This window comes from Theropithecus gelada, chromosome 14 (assembly GCF_003255815.1).
Source record: "Theropithecus gelada isolate Dixy chromosome 14, Tgel_1.0, whole genome shotgun sequence".
Classification (NCBI taxonomy): domain Eukaryota; kingdom Metazoa; phylum Chordata; class Mammalia; order Primates; family Cercopithecidae; genus Theropithecus; species Theropithecus gelada.
Genome location: NC_037682.1, coordinates 100,047,457 through 100,059,087, shown reverse-complemented (window position 1 = coordinate 100,059,087; position 11,631 = coordinate 100,047,457).

The following is an 11,631-nucleotide window of genomic DNA, read 5'->3' as shown; positions in this document are numbered from 1 at the left end:
TGAGTTATAGACCTTTGAGCCCTCCATCCATCAGTTATAGTCAAGGGATAGTGTATTCTGACTGGAATAACTTGTGTATATATTCTGGGCACAGAATCTAGCTCAGTTAAGTAAGGAAAATTGAGCAGAAATAGAACACTGGACTGAATACAATGATCATGGCAAATATAGAAATTGTTCCTAGTATTCTGAGAAACTGTAGTATTCTAACAGTTACACTTAAGTAAAGAGACTACATTTAGGTGCAAGAAGCTTCAGACTGATTATTTTGCATGTTTACTTGAGGCATTTAGTGCAATCACGGAAGGCAGAGCTTTCGGTCCCTTTATCCCATATCCAAGTGTGCCTTGCTTCTTCCCCCATCTCTCACTTTTATCCTCTCATTACTCCGTTTTTTTTCTTCACTGAACTTTTTTCTTTCTTCCTCTTGATTCTCTGTCTGCTTACTCATTATAGTTGTCTTTGCAATTCTGTTTCTCTCATACTTAGTTACTGCCTATTTTATGTCATAGTTATTTCTTTCGTTTCTTTTGTAATGTTGTTTATCTTTCCTTGTTTACATTTTTCTCTTTACTTGCTTTCATCAATGTTGCGCTTTCCTTTTTTCATTTTCCTTTCTAGATCATTCCCCTAATCTCAGTTTTTTGGGGCCTACGATTTGCCTTCACTACTCTGCATGCAATACAATTCTTTGGATTCCCGTTCCCTTTCTTCCAGGTTAGAGCAATGAATTAGTTTTTTATCACTGCATAATAAATTACCCCAAGACAGCAGCTTAAAGCACCAAAAGTTTTTATCTCGTTCAGTTTCTGAGGGTTAGGAAACTGGGAGTGGTTTAGTTGGGTGGCTCTGGCTTGAAGTCTCTCAGGAGGTTGCAATAAAGATTTTGGCCAGGGCTGCAGTCAGCTGAAAGCTTGACTGGGTTGGGGAATCTGCCTACAAGACGGCACACGTGAACAGTTGTTGGCAGGAGGCCTCAATTCCTTGATACATAGACCTCCCCATAGGATAGCTTGAGTGCCCTCATAACATGGCTGAGCAAGCAACCTGAGAGAGAGAGAGAGAGAGCAAGGAGGAAGCCACAATGCCTTTTAAGACCTAGACTCAGAGGCCACACACCATCCCTTCTGCCCTATTCTATTAATTAGAAATGCATCAAGTCCAGCCTATACTTATGGAGAGGGGAATTAAGCTCTATCTCTTAAAAGGAAAACTATCACAAAATTTGTGAATACATTTAAAATCAACACAAAGAGAAAAGGAACAATCTTATTGGTTCCTTTCAAAGGAAACCATAAGACATTGGTACAGATAGTTTATTTAGGAGATGATCCCAGAAAACACAAATTAGAAATTAGAGAATTAGAAATTAGAGAAACGGAAGGGAGAAAAGCCAAAAAACATTTGTGTTAAGAATGGGTTATTGCTGTGGGTATCCAGGCCTCAGTTTGCTAGGAATGCTCTGAGGAACCATACAGAATGCACTTCAGAATTGTCCTGCTAGTGGACGGAGAAACCAGGTATGTATCTACCAGCATGAGGAGCCAAACATGACCAGGCAGCAATCATAGCTTTAGGTTCAGTGGAATCCTTATTGTGACCTCCAGGGGAGCCATTCCCTCACTGGATACAGGGAGGATAACATGTAACCAGTGGCTACATGGACTCAGTTCTGCTGAGTTTCAACTTGTAGGAACAAGAAGCACAAATTCCCAAGGGATCACTGAGAGTAGTGGTGAGAGGGGCCAACCTTATTTCCATCCCTTGGTTCTTGGACCCATATGTCATAACCCTATTTAAGTTATTTAGACAGAGCACCATATAATGGCCCTTGGTTCAATGTATATATCACATCCTGGAGGAAAATGCTCCAACCTAGCTGCATGTCCTACTCAAGCTAGAACCTTAGGTTACTCTTTAACAGGCCAATTTAACACTCTAATAGTTTCTGGATTGTGTGGCATATGATAGGACTAGTGTTTTCCATGGTCATATACTCATTTTTAAAATTTCTTTACTGTAAAATTGGTCCCTTGGTCAGAAAGCACATAATAGTAAATCATGCATTTTATAGGTCCTTAGATAGTGGTTCTGATAGAGCCACCATGGTCAAGAAAGGCAAATCCATACCTGGACCAAGTAGCAATCCTTGTTAGGAATGAATTGCTGCAATGTCCAAATAAGAATGGGTCTGTTATAATCATGTTGCCACCAAATAACTGATTGGTCTTTTCAAATGATGGTGCCATATCAAGGCCAAGTGTCATTCAGCAGTGGAAGCAGCTAGATTAGTTTTTCTGAGAAAAGGCCCATGATTTTGGGCCCTTGGCTTCCATCCATGCCATCATGACTCTTCTGTACATGAGCTAATTGCATAAGGACTAGGGTGGCCAAGAGCATGTTGGCTGGCCCTCAGTGCCAAAGTCACCTTATCCATCTGGTGGTTCAGTGTGTCTTCTGTAGTGGATGCTCTCTGGTAAGCATAAAAGTGATAAGTGAAGATCCACACCTTATAAGTCAATCGTTATGACATTTCCCAGATTTCCTTGTCTCTGATCTGATTTTGCCCTTTCCGAGTTAAGTACCTGACCAATGAGTCAAACTGTTGGCCACTGCCCAAGAATCCATGTATATCTCTCCTTAAGGCTACTTCTTGCTCAATAAGAAGTGAATGACCAAGTATAGTGCTCAAAGCTTTGCCCACTAGGATTTTCCCTTACCACTGTTCTTTAGGGCTATACCTAAGTGGGGCTGTAGTAAGGCATCAATCCAGTTTTAGCTTGAGCCAACTCATTCATGAACAAGGCCCAAGTTCATAGGGAACTTCTCTACCTTGAGTGATGTACCATAGTATACCATAGTCAGTATCATCAGTGTGGGCTGAGAGAGAAGCATTTGGGCAACTGAATTAGGTGACGTTGAGATGAGGGCTCTTGCTGTGTATGTGCTTTTCAAATCTGCTGGATAATTCCCAAATGTCTCATGTAATGGGTATCTACTGTGTCTGCTAGATCTGACCATTCACAGCAAATAACCTTCCCCCATGAAATCTGTCAGATATTATCCCTTTTTGAGAAACTATATCCATGACTATTTACTCTCCAAGACATTCCATGTAACATTTATCACCAAGCCCTGCTTAAGGAGTAAGAAAGTAAAGCAGCTGGCCTGTGCTCCCTTCACCTTGTCAAGGGAACTTCTAGGTATATCTAATGTTATTTGTCCTTGTGTAGAAGTTCCTTAGCAGGCTGACCCTGAGTAAGGGTTACTTAAATAAATCCAGGAGCTATGGATTTCTGAGGCATGGCTTCCTGAAGAATGTTATTTAACCTATATGATTCCATGGGGTATCAAATTGAGACATTTTGTGATTTAAATATCCCTGCTCTGTGTAATGCAAACCCACAAAACCTTTACTGGAGACCTAATCTGTTATTCTAGGCCAGATAACCCATGTTCAGTGTGGCTGAAGCTCCACAGTCCAGCTGTCCCAGACCTTTCTCTGCCTTTTCTGAGCCTCAATTCCCTGTATCATTGAAATTATTTGTAAAACTTCATACTGAATGAAATCTTTATGTGAGTCTGACATGACAATCCAATCTTTTGTTAGTTCACATACTAATATCATCACGTAAATACCTGCTGAATTCATGTATTTCATCTGTGCTGTCACAAACATAGACCATGCTACCATCATCTTTTGCTAACTGGTTTCTTTGACTCAGGTCTTGTTTTCCACACCACAGCCAAAGTGATCTTTCTAAATACAAATGTATTTAATTTTCTTCACTTAAAACACTTCAGTGTCACCTCATGGCAGCCAGGTTAAATCCAAACTTTTAAATATAGTTACAATGTCCTTGATGAGTGATATGGTTTGGATTTGTGTCCCCGCCCAAATCTCATGTAATTGTAATCCCCAGTGTTGGAGGAGGGGTCTCGTGGGAGGTGATTGGATCATGGGGGTGGGTTTCCCCCTTCCTGTTTTCATGATAGTGAGTTCTCACGAGATCTGGTTGTTTAAAAGTGTGTAGCGTGTCCCCTTTGCCCTCTTCCTCCTGCTCCAGCCTTGTAGGACTTGCCTGTTTCGCCTTCACCTTCTGTCATGATTGTAAGTTTCCTGAGGCCACCTCAGCCATGCTTCCTGTGCAGCCTGTGGAACCAGACCCAACTTAATCTCTTTTCTTTATAGATTACCCAGTCTCAGGTAGTTGTTTATAAGCAATGAGAGAACAGACTAATACAATGATCTTGCCCCTCTTCACCTCTCCAGACTCACCTTTCTCCACTTTCCATCCCCATACTATTAATATTCCATCATCTTCATTTGCACTCTATAACCCAGCCATATTGAAGTTTTCAGTTTTGTAAATGCACGATTCTGTCTTCCCACCAGCTGATTGCCCTGTATGAAATGCTCCCTCATCAGTTCCTCCAATACCATTTTCCCGATATTCTGTGGAATATTGGTGAGTGTGGTTGTCCCTTGGCATCCCCAGGGGATTTGTTCCGGGCTCGCACAGACACCAAAATCTGCGGATGCTCAAGTCCCTTACATAAAACAGTGTCATGTTTACATATAACCTATACACATCCTCCTATATTAGTTTAAGGCATCTCCAGATGACTTGTAATACCTGATACAATGTAAATGCTATATAAATAGTTGTTATACTATATTGCTTTAAAATCTGTGTTATTTTAATTGTTATATTGGTATTTTTTATGTTTCAGATATTTTTTATATACAGTTGGTTGAGTCTGTGAATGCAGAACCCTCAGATATGAGGGCCAACCATGTTTATTTGGCTGGAATTAACACAAAAAAAATCTGATTAATAGTGATTTAAACAAAGAGGACTGTTTTCCTCCAATAGGCTATTCCACAAGTTACGTTTGTTCAGCTATTTAACGATGCCATCACATAGCAAGGCTCTTTCTACCTTTTTGCTCTACCATCTTTAATATGTGGCTTGTTGTGTTTGAGCATGTTCTCTTATGGTTGTAAGATGGCTGTGAAAACTCCAGACATCATGTCCATGATAGACAGAAAAGGGGCACCATAGCAAGTTCTCCTTTTATCAGAAAAGCAAAAGCCTTACTAGAAGCCCCTGCCTAAGTCACCTTAGGCGTCGCTGAACAAAACCGGGTCACAGGGGCACCCTTGGCTAAAAGAAGCTAGAAAAGCAAAAATCTGTCTTTCAGCCTCCACAGTGGAAGGAATAAAGGACTGGAGATGACTGCTGGGTCAAAGGAACAGAGTCCACCACACTCTCCAGTCTGAATTACTATATGTTCCCCAAAGCACCTTGTACTTTTACCCATCATGACACTTAGCACATTGTATCTTTAAAAAACTGTCCATAATCCTAATAGACCAATGTTTATACCTCAAGTATAAAAACAAATCAGCCAGAAAATCTATTATTTAATAATAGATTTAATTTAAAAATCTGATTTATTGAGATAAAATTTACATACAGTTTACCCATTTTGAGTGTTCAGCTTGATGAGTTTTGACAAATATATGCATTACTGTAATTTCCACAATATGTAAAACATTTCCATGACCCCCAAATTGTGCATCTTTGTAGTTAACTGACTCACTTCAACTTAAGCCCCTGTCAACCACTAATCTCTCCATCACTAAAATTCTGCCTTTTCTAGAATGTTATATAAATGAAATCATATAGTATGTGGTATTTTTTTGTCCCACTTCTTTCATTTAGCATAATGCTTTTGAGATTCATCCATGTTGTATCAGTAATTCATTCCTTGTTTAATGACTAGTGTTCTGTATCACAATATGTTTATTCATTCACCAGCTGATAGACATTTGGTTGTTTCCAGGTTGGGGCCATTAAAAAAAGCCGCTATCGACATTCATACACAAGTTTTTGTTTGTTTGTTTTTGAGACACAGTTTCACTTTGTTGCCCTGGCTGGAGTGCAGTAGCACAGTCTCGGCTCACTGCAACTCTGGGGTTCAAGCGATTCTCATGCCTCAGTCTCCCAAGGAGTTGGCATTACAGGCACCTGCCAACACGCTCAGCTAATTTTTTTTTTTTTTGAGACGGAGTTTTGCTCTTGTTGCCAGGCTGGACTGCAATGGCGCAATCGTGGCTCACCACAACCTCCGCCTCCTGGGTTCAAGCAATTCTCCTGCTTCAGCCTCCCAAGTAGCTGAGATTACAGGCACCTGCCACCATACCCGGCTATTTTTTTTTTTTTTTTTTTTTTGGTATTTTTAGTAAAGACAGGGTTTCTTCATGTTGGTCAGGTTGGTCTCGAACTCCTGACCTCAGGTGATCTACCCACCTCGGCCTCCCAAATTGCTGGGATTACAGGTGTGAGCCATAACGCCTGGCCTCATGCACAAGTCTTTATGGGGACATGTTTTAATTTCTCTTGGGAAATACCTGAGAGTGGGATTGCTCTGATGAACAATAAGTATACGTTTAACTGTTTGTTTTATTTTACTTTGGGTTCCAGGATACATGTGCAGAACGTGCAGTTTTCTTATATAGGTATACATGTACCATAGTGGTTTGCTGTACCTATCAACCCATCATCTAGGTTTTAAACCCTGCGGCATTAGGTATTTGTCCTACTGCTCTCCCTCCCCTTGCCATCCACCTGCCCACGGCCCCAGTGTGTGTTGTTTGCCTCCCTGTGTCCACGTGTTCTCACTGTTCACCTCCCACTTATGAGTGAGATGTGGTGTTTAGTTTTCTGTTCCTGTGTTAGTTTGCTGAGGATGATGGCTTCAAGCTTCATCCATGTCCCTTGTAAAGGACATGATCTTGTTCTTTTTTCTGGCTGCATAGTATTCCATGGTATATATGTGCCACATTTTCTTTATCCAGTTTATCGTCGATGGGCATTTGGGTTGGTTCCAAGTCTTAGCTATTGTAAATAGTGCTGCAATAAACATATGTGTGTGTGTCTTTATAGTAGAACAATTTATATCCCTTTGGGTATATACCCAGTAGTAGGATTGCTGGGTCAAATGGTATTTCTGGTTCTAGCTTCTTGAGGAATTGCCACACTGTCTTCCACCATGGTTGAACTAATTTACATTCCCACCAATAGTGTAAAAGCATTCCTATTTCTCCACAGCCTCAGCAGCATCTATTGTTTCTTGACTTTTTAATAATCGCCATTCTGAGATGGTATCATTGTGGTTTTGATTTACATTTCTCTAATCATCAGTGATGTTGAGCTTTTCTTCATACATTTGTTGGCTGCATAAATGTCTTGTTTTGAGAAGTGTCTGTTCATATCCTTTGCCCACTTTTTGATGGGGTTGTTTTTGTCTTGTAAATTTAAGTTCCTTGTAGATTCTGGATATTAGAAGCAGGAGGCATCACGCTACCTGACTTCAAACTGTGCTACAATGCTAGAGTAGCCAAAACAGCATGGTACTGGTACCAAAACAGACATATAGACCCATGGATCAGAACAGAGACCTCAGAAATAACACCACACATGTACAACCATCTGATCTTCGACAAACCTGACAAAAGCAACGGGGAAAAGATTTCCTATTAAATAAATGGTGCTGGGAAAACTGGCTAGCCATATGCAGAAAAATGAAACTGGACCCTTTCCTCACGCCTTACACAGAAATTAACTCAAGATGGATTAAAGACTTAAATGTGGCTGGGCGCGGTAGCTCATACCTGTAATCCTAGCACTTTGGGAGGCTGAGGTGGGTGGATCACCTGAGGTCAGGAGTTCAAGACCAGCCTGGCCAACATGGCGAAACCCTGTCTCTACTAAAAATACAAAAATTAGCCAGGCATGGTGGTGGGGGCCTGTAATCCCAGCTACTCACGAGGCTGAGGCAGGACCGTCGCTTGAACCTGTGGGGTGGAGGTTGCAGTGAGCCGAGATCTCGCCACTTTACTCCAGCCTGGGCGTAAGAGCGAAACTCCATCTTGGTTGGGGGGAGAAAAAGACTTAAATATAAAACCCCAAACCATAAAAACCCTAGGAGAAAACCTAGGCAGTACCATTCAGGACATAGGCATGGGCAAGGACTTCATAACAAAAACACCAAAAGCAATTGCAACAAAAGCCAACATTGAGAAATGGTATCTAATTAAACTAAAGAGCTTTTGCAAAGCAAAAGAAACTAGCATCAGAGTGAACAGGCAACCTACAGAATGGGAGACAATTTTTGCAATCTATGCATCAGTTTATTTTATAATCTGCTTTCTAAGGTGGCTATACTACTTTGCATTTCCACCAGCAGTAAATAACTTTCAGTTGCTCCACTTGGTTTTTATAAACTGATATTGTCTGATGTTTTAATTTTGCTTTTCTAGAGAATGTATAACAGTGAATGACATCTTTTTGTGATTTTAATTTGCATTTCCCCAATGACTAGTGATGATGAGGATTTCTAACTTGCCATTTTTAATATCTTCTTCACCAAAGTGTCTGTTCAAATCTTTGGGCAATTTTTAATTAGGTGTGTATCTCCTTATTTTTGTGTTGAAAGATTTAAAAAATATATTCTAAAACCAAATCCTTTATCACATACTGTTTTGCCAGTTTGTGGCTTGTGTTTTCATTTTCTTAACAATGTCTTTTGATGACAAAGAGATTTTAATAATGCCCAAGTTACCATTTTTTCTTCACCGGTTCCTGCTTTTAGTGTCTTATCTAGGAAATCTTTGCCTAAACCAAGGTCATAAAGTTCTTCTGCAAAATTTAGCTCTCACATTTAAATATATGATCCATTTCTAGTTAATTATTGTATGTAGTGAGGGAAGGTTTGAGATTCATTTTCTTGAATATGGATATGCACCATTTATTGGAAAGACATCTTTTCTCTGTTACCTTGAAGCCTTTGCTGAAAATCAGTAATCACTATGTAGGTCTCTTTCTAGACTCCCTGTCCTGCTCCATTAATCTGTGTGTCTATCTTTATGGCAATATCACCTTGTATTTCTTTTTCTTTTATTTATTTATTTATTTATTTATTTATTTATTTATTTATTGAGATGAAGTCTCTCTCTGTCACCCAGGTTGGAGTGCAGTGGTATAGTCTCAGCTCACTGCAACCTCCACCTCCCGGGTTCAAGCGATTCTCTTGCCTCAGCCTTCTCAGTAGCTGGGATTACAGGTATGCACCACCACCCCTGGCTAATTTTTGTAATTTGGTAATACACATATTTTATATGCCCAATCGTTTCATATTTTTGATGCTATTTTTTAAAAATTTGAACTTCAGACTGGTATTGATGCTATATAGAAATATTGTTGATGTCTTGTATATTGACATTTACCATGTGACACTGTTAATTCTAGAATTAAAAAAATACAGAATCTTTAGGATTTTCTACATATAGATGTTTATCTTGTGCAAAGGAAGATAACTGTACTTCTTCCTTTTCAAACAGTATGTCTTTTATTGCTTTCTATTTACATTACTGCATGGCTAGAAACTCCAGCGCAATGTGGAATAGAAGTGGTAAGAGTGGCATCCTTGCCTCGTTCCTGATCTTTGGAGATAACCGAGGTTTTCCTCATTAAATATGATGTGAGCTGTTTTTTACAGATGTCCTTTGTCACATGTCTTTTATTCCTAGTTTGATGAGTTTTATCATGAATAAGTATTGAATTTTCTCACAAGCTTTTTCTGCACTATTGGCATGATCATATGGCTTATTTAGTTACACTGATTGAGTCAATCTGGAATAATGCCATTTGGTCATGATTTACCTCTTATATTGATAGAATTGATTTGCTAATATTTTGTGAGGAATTTTATATAAGTGTTCATGGAGGATATTGATCTTTAGTTTTCTTTCTTGTAATTTTTTTTTGAGACAGAATCTCACTCTGTCACCCAGGCTGGAGTTCAGTTGCACGTCTCGGCCCACTGCAACCTCTGCCTCCTGGGTTCAAGCGATTCTTGTGCCTCAGCCACCTAAGTAGCTGGGATTACAGGCATGCACCACCACACCTGGCAAATATATGTATTTTTAAATCTTTGGTAGAGATGAGGACTCACCATGTTGGCCAGGCGGGTCTTGAACTCCTGACTTAAAGTGATCTGCTGCCTTGACCTCCCAAAGTGCTGGGATTACAGGTATAATCCTGGCATCTTTCTTGTAATTCTCTGTCTAGTTTTGATATGAGTATGCTGGCTTCATAAAATGGGTTATTCTAATATTATGAAGAGTTTTTGCAGAATTGATATTATTTTGTAGATGGCACTGACTTACCACAATTATTTTCTGTGTTTTTGTCCTTTTCATGTTTGAAATGCCTATGAGGTCCACTTGTCCATGATGCTTTACACTGCAGTGATTTAAAATAAATCTGGCAAGCAGCTATTTTCCTTTTTCTCTCTTAAAACCTTTGCAACTCTGATAATCATGGAAATCTAAAAACATTTTTTAAGAAATAAGAATTATTGGCCAGGCACAGTGGCTCACGCCTGTAATCCCAGCACTTTGGGGTGCTGAGGCGGGCAGATCACTTGAGGTCAAGAGTTTGAGACCAGCCTGGCCAACATGGTGAAACCCTGTCTCTATGAAAAATACAAAAATTAGCTGGACATGGTGGTGGGCACCCGTAGTCCCAGCTACTCGGAGGCTGAGGCAGGAGAATTACTTGAACCTGGGAGGCAGAGGTTGCAGTGAGCTGAGACAGTGCTGCTGCACTCCAGCCTAGGCAACAAAGCGGGACTCCATCTAGGAATGAATGAATGAATGAACGAATAAGGTTTAGTAGTATTTACGAAGGACTAGAAGTTTATATTAAATATTCAAACACTACAGTAGGGAACATTTTGGGTAGCTTTCAAGTAACCTAACATTACCATCTCCTAACAAGGCTAACAATACACAGAATCAGGTTTTGGAACCGTCAATTGAAGGACATCTTCTGTTTCCAAAACTTCTTAGAATACCATTTATAGGATTGGTGTAAAATATACAATGCTTTTACTTTTAAGAGTCACCCACACCCATTATGTTTGCTACTCAGACATAAAAACAGAAAATAACAAGTATCGATAAGGATGTTGAGGAATTGGAATCCTTGTGCACTGATGGTGGAGTTGTAAAATGGTTCGGCCACTGTGGAAAAACTATGGTGGTTCCTTAAAAAGTTAAAAATAGAATGACTATATGATCCAACAATTCCATTTCTGGGTATAAAGAAAAAAGAGTTCTGAAGACATATTTGTATACCTATGTAAATAGTGACAATATTCACGATAGTCAAAGGGCAGAGACAACTCTGGTATCCATTGATGGATGAATGGATAAACAAAATATATACAGTATATACACACACACAATGGAATATTATTCAACCTTAAAAAGGAAGGAAATTCTGCAATATATTACAACATAGATGAACCTTGAGGACATTATGCTAAGTGAAATAAGCTAGTCACAAAGAGACAAATATTGCATGATTCTACTTATAAAAGGTACAGTACCTGGAATGTCAAATTCAGAGACAGAAGGTAGAACAGTGGTTCCCAGAGGCTGGATGAATAGAGGAATGGGGAGTTGTTGAATGGGTATAGAATTTGTTTTGTAAGGTTAAAGGAGTGCTGGAAGTTGGTTGCACAACAACCACTGTATCATTATATCGCTACTGAACT